Below are 5988 nucleotides of genomic sequence, written 5' to 3'. Positions count from 1 at the left end.
TTGAATGTGCTGAAGCCATTTAGTTTGAAGTTCATGGCACCAGAGAAACCTACAAGAAAGGGTGGCAGACAGCGTCGTGGTAACACCTCAAGAGATTTGCCTCCTGACCTCTATGAGCTGTACAAGACAGATCCAGAGGAGGACTACAATCAGCGAAAAACTCGAATCCAATAGATTCGAAGATATTGGGCAGAACAGTGGTTCAAGTACAGGTTCGTGACCCAGGAGTATGCTGAGAAGAATGTCATCAAACGACCATGGGGAGACATTCTATACAAAAATCTTCAACCCAAGTCCAGAGCTGAAGCCATTGAACAAGGCTTCTATCCTTGCATGGTCCATGGACCGCAGCCTGCGGATGCAGGTCCATCTTCATTACTGTGGTGCCGCGATGATAATCTGTTCAAGCGCAACCTTTAGTTTAACAGGAACTCGGCCAAAGAGAACAAGAAGTCACGAGGCTTAGACTTCAATCCAGGCCCCTCTGCTCCTCATGCTGATGGCACACGCGAAGCTGAACCCAATCTTGTTGGGCCCTTCTACAACCTAGAAGGTCTCATCACTCATATCATGGTTCAAGGGACAACCGTGGATGAGCCTGCAGATGACGCTGAATCTGATGAAGTGCCTGCACCGCCGAAGTCAAAGAAACTAAAGAAGCCTAAAGCTTCAAAGCCTGCTCCTGCACCAAAGGTCCTACAGGAGAAGCCTCTGGCCACTGCACCTCCTGAACACAGTGTGCAGTCTGAAGATTTGTCACACATCTCCAAGCCCTCCAGAGTGAAGATGCCCTTGCAACCCACTAACCAAGAACTGACTGCTGCTGCTATTCTGTGCAATGACGCCATTGATCTGTCCAGCGATGAAGATCTTGTAGATGACGCTCTTGAGCAACTGATTAAGAGCAAGGAAGAAGCAGAAATCTTCAATGATTTGCCTCTCTTTGACGTGGCAATCATCCACAACTTCATTGATGAGTGGTTTGAAACCCCCAATCTCAGCTTTGATGATCTGCAACTTCCAATTGGCCTCAGCGTTGCTTTCACTGGCGCCATTGCTTCTGAGCTAGCTCTAGCTCAGCGCATTGTTGAACTGAAGCAAAAGATCGACTATGAAAAAGCTCAGTTCAAGCAGCACATGGCAAAGCTCAGCGTGCAAGATGTCAAGAACTTCAAGATTATGCTGCACGAGCTCAAGGAAGCCTTTCTCAAGAAAGGCGAAGAAGCTAAAGGTTCTCGTGAGCGCATGAAGAGTCTGGCTGACAAGTGCGTGCAAGCCTATAATGAAGATGAAAAGCGCAAGGCTCTTGGGCGTCCTGGCATCTATCCCAGGATGGCTGCAAAGAAGAAGAAGAAGCCAGCTGTGGCTGAACCCGAAGCAAGAAGGCAGGAAGCACATCCCATTGTCTTCCCAGCCAGTATGACAGGCTCGAAGCCTAAGGTCCCCACAGTGGCTTCAGAACTAAAGAAGACAAGGGCTGCCAAGGCTGAAGCCAGAAAGAGGAAAAATCCGGAAGCTTCTGATGCCGCTCCCTCCAAGAAGAAGCGCAAAACCAAGAAAGATTAGGCTGCTCCCACAGAGCCCCTTGTTGTTGAGCCCATGTCGGTTGCTCGTCCTGCCTCTTCGCATCAAGAACGACGGATGGTAATTCATGAGCCTACTTCCACAGAGGCTCCTGAAGCTGAAGACATTCCAGCAGTTGACCCCACGCTGCTGAAGACATTGGTCACCATGACAATGTTGAAGATGATGAAGTCCTTCCTCAGATCGAGCACCAATTGGTATCATCGCCTGTGCTTACGCACAGTGAACTCATCAGCATTGGTCGTCCTCTGACGCCAACTACTCAGGATGCATCGTGGGCTGATCACCCACAGAGACAAGACACTCCAAGCTCTCCCCAACTGCAAGCTACTCCATCAGTGCAAGATACTGATGACTTTGAGGCCCAACACACTCCATCTCCACAAGCGTCGCCCGCATTACGCAGGCTTCACAAAGGGGCCCCAAGTCACTCCCACAATGCACATGTCTGAACCCGAAGCCAAAATGGCTGAAGACATTCCGGCTGCATCGGTCGATGAAGAAGAAGATGAAGAAGAAGCCCCAAGAGATACAAGAGTTGCTACACCCCCGTCTCACCAAGATGTTGTTCTCGAGGAGAACGTGACCGACCCTCCAGCTTATGAAGTGGAGGTTAACAACCCTGAGGCGGCCACCAATATCGCCGCTGACGCTAATGACGTTGTCATGGCTGAAGCCAGTACGGCGCCAGAAGCCAATGTGGCACCAGAAGTCAATGTAGCACCTGAAGTCCAAACACCTGAAGCACATGTGGCCCCTGAAGCCCATGAAGACAATGCCAATGCCCCGGTTCCCCCTCCAAGACCTCACACAATGGAGCTGGCATTTGATCGTGGTTAGCCAGTTATGGTTCACTGGCCCATTCTAACTCCTCCGCCTGCTGCTCCTCCACAATTTGAGTACCACGTCGAGCACATGCCTCAAGTTCAAAAGCCCAAGCCAAGACTTCCACGATTCCCAGGCACTGCTAGTTCACCTGGGGTCTTCAATGCAAATGGCTTCGTGGCACATAATACCTTCTTCAACAGCTCCAAGAACCCCTATACAAGACCGCGCATTTCCTCAGATCGGTTCTGGAGCTATCAGCAGCGAAGCTACTATTCCTGTGTCCTATACAATCAAGGGCGCATATTTCCACATATACGCCTCGACTCTGGAGCTATAGCTGGTCTGCCATGCCTCGAAGAAGCATTGGACTGTTTCCGAGACGCTGGTCTGTTGCAGTTCGTCACTGACAAGGAGCACTAGGACGAAGAATTGTTGCTTCAATTCTATGCCACTCTTCATATTCGAGGCTACAACAGGGATCCGAAGACTTGGGCTCCTGGTGAATACTATGAACCATTGAGCACACTCCTGGTGAATACTATGAACCAGGTTGTCAACAACATCAAAATGCCTTGGAAAGCATCTTTCAGAAGCCAGAACCGAACATGAGTCAAATGCTGAGCATGATGAAGCCTCTGCATCACGACGCTGAATACCCATCTGAGTTCTTTGTTGAAGACCTAGAGTACCTGCCTCGCACCATTTACCACATCATCAGGAAGACTCTATGGCCTGTCAAAGGACACTCATCTGCAGCGAAGCTTGAAGGAGCAATGAAGACTTTGGTTTTCTATATCTTCAATGGCATCAACTTCAATGCTCAAGACTTCTTCATCAGGCAGTTGGTTGCGTCTGGCTCTGACATCTTTGGGTTGAAATTCTATGCTCCATGGGTCATGCGTCTGATCAAGCGTCACTCAGCCTTCAACTATCAGCCGTTTGCGTGCAATCATCTTATATTCTTGCCCGAGGTTGATCTGTCAGTTGAAGCCATTTACCCAGAGCCTGCTAAGGATCCTATTTATCTTCAAAATGCTGATCACCAAAGCTTCACCCAGCCCATTGAAGGAATTCTAGCAGTGTCTCGTGTTTATCCCCTTGCTGGAAACACACGTGCCCCTCGTGCGCAAACTGATGCCACTGGTAGCACCATTGCGCAAAGGCCTCGACGACGATCTCGTGTCCTAAATGACCGAGAGCTTCTAGTCGCGCTGCATCAGAAACAGGACAAACATCACGACTGGCTTAAGCGTCAAATGCAAAGCCTCTTGGTGGATGTCAACCGCATTTCCAATCTTGCCACCAAGAATGCCTTTTATCACTCATGAAACCTGTCGGAGGTCGTGGAAGAGTTTTACCCTACTTAGTGCTGAAGCTGATCTGCATGATGATGGCTTCACCGAACGCTTCAAGTTTGACTCAACTCCTCCCACAAATGCTCACTTGCGTCAGACTCCGTCACTTGAAAACTCTGAATACTCGTCCTCAGCTGCGACCGTAAATGCCAGAGTCATCGATGACCAAGATGATGCAACTTCACCACCTCCAACTTCAGCGTGTGTCGACACTTCACCAAGTTCCTCTGCACCACCGAATCTCAACGACGACCCTGCTGCCTCGCCTGCACCTCATGGGAACGAGTAGGCGCTCTATGTCTTCAAACCTTTTTGGTCCTCACTGACAAAAGGGGGAGAAGCATATGAGTTGATAGTCTTCAAGCGGGTCCATATGGTGGTTAATTCACTTTTTGCTACTTTTGCCAAGTGCTTACAACTCTCGTTTTCGAGACATTTGGTTCTTTGAGTTGTAACACTTAAACTCGATGGTCGTCTGCTACTTATTTGCTATTCTGTGATGCGATGATAAATTCCGCATGTGCGACGATAAATTCCGCACTTACATCATTTTGCAGACGTCCATTTCTCATTATGCATGTCATTATCTTCGTTACATCATATCTTGCATAATGACTTGTCATCATAAGTTGAAGAGGATCTCCACAAGTACAACCTGCCATGTGCATTTGCATTCCAAAAGCAAATTACTTATATGCACATCTTCAGGGGGAGCCCTTGCAACTTATTAAGACAATACCCTATCCTTTACAATTTCACATATTTTATTCCCCGTTGAAAACTTCAACCAGTTTGTCATCAATCACCAAAAAGGGGGAGATTGTAAGTGCATCTAGTGCCACCCCTAGTTGGTTTTGGAGTATTGACGACAAACCTGGTTGAGGGACTAATGTGTTTGTGAGAATTGCAGGATAACACAGGTAGAAGTCCCTCATTGATTCGGTTTTCCTACCAGAGATGACCCCTAAAAATGAATGAAGACATTGAAGTCAAAGGTGGTATGTGAAGACATTCACATTGAAGACTATGACAAGTGAAGACATCGCATGAAGACTATGGAGCGCGAAGACTTAGTTGTTTCGTCGTTGGTTTTCCTCTTTGTTGAGTCATAGGAACCACCGTACTGTTAAGTGGGGTCCAAGTGAACAAGTCAGAATGACTGAAGTGATGCTAAACCAAATCCTATGTCTTTGAGTGAAGACTATGAGAGCAAATCTTGTCCAGAGTTGGATAAGTCAGCTTTGCTTGTAGCCCAAGTAAAGTTGTCGTGTGTGTTTGAAATCTGACCGTTGGAACACGTGTCAGTTCCTTAGTGACCAAGGGTCATTTTGGACAAATCAGGTCGGGTTGCCTAGTGGCTATAAATAGCCCACCCCCTACAACCATAAACTGTTGGCTGCTCAGAGTTAGTGCACGGCTTTTGTCGTTTGAGAGCAACCCACCTCGAAGCCTTTAAGAGAGAATTCCTTGCGAGGGTAAAGCCCTAAACACCCAGAGCCAAAGAGTGTTAGGCATCACTTAAGTCTTCCTGTCTGTGTGATCTGAAGACTTATTACACTTGAGGACTGTGAATCCTCCAGCCGGTTAGGCGTCGCGTTCTGAGCATCCAAGAGTCATTGTGGATCGCCGGTGAACAAAGTCTGTGAAGGTTTGGAAGTCTACCTTGAAGACTTACCAGAGTGATTGGGCGAGGACTAGGTGTCCTTAGCTCAAGGGGAATAAGGTGAAGACGAGGTCTTCTGAGTTGAATCTCAACCTCCCTAACCAGACGTACAGTTGTCACAGCAACTGGAACTGGTCCAACAAATCATTGTCTTCAACGAGTCACTGGTTTCATCCTTCCCTTGCCTTTACTTACTGTTGGTCCTTGTGAAGTCATTGTATGATTGCTTTATCTTTTGTCTTCACTGAGTGACTGCTTGTTCTGATTGGCTTCACAATATCTTCCTACCTGATCTTTACTGCCTAGCTGCTATTAGTCATTGTGCTTTCACTCCATTGAATACTTGACTATAGTTTGCCTAGTGTAGTCTACCTTCCGCTGCATGGTAGTAGGTTTATTTCTATCATTTGTCTTCGAAACTTCCATGTTTTGAAGACTTTCATAAAAATCGTCTATTCACCCGCCCCTCTAGTCGATCACTAGCACTTTCAGTTACTCTACGATGTTCTCCCGAGACACTCGTACCCACCGCCTTTGCAAATTCCCTACCACTGTTAT

This window comes from Triticum urartu, chromosome 5A (assembly GCF_056163025.1).
Source record: "Triticum urartu cultivar PI428250 chromosome 5A, HENAU_Tu73, whole genome shotgun sequence".
Lineage (NCBI taxonomy): Eukaryota > Viridiplantae > Streptophyta > Magnoliopsida > Poales > Poaceae > Triticum > Triticum urartu.
The sequence above is the reverse complement of the archived record's forward strand: the minus strand, read 5'-3'. Positions refer to the sequence as shown.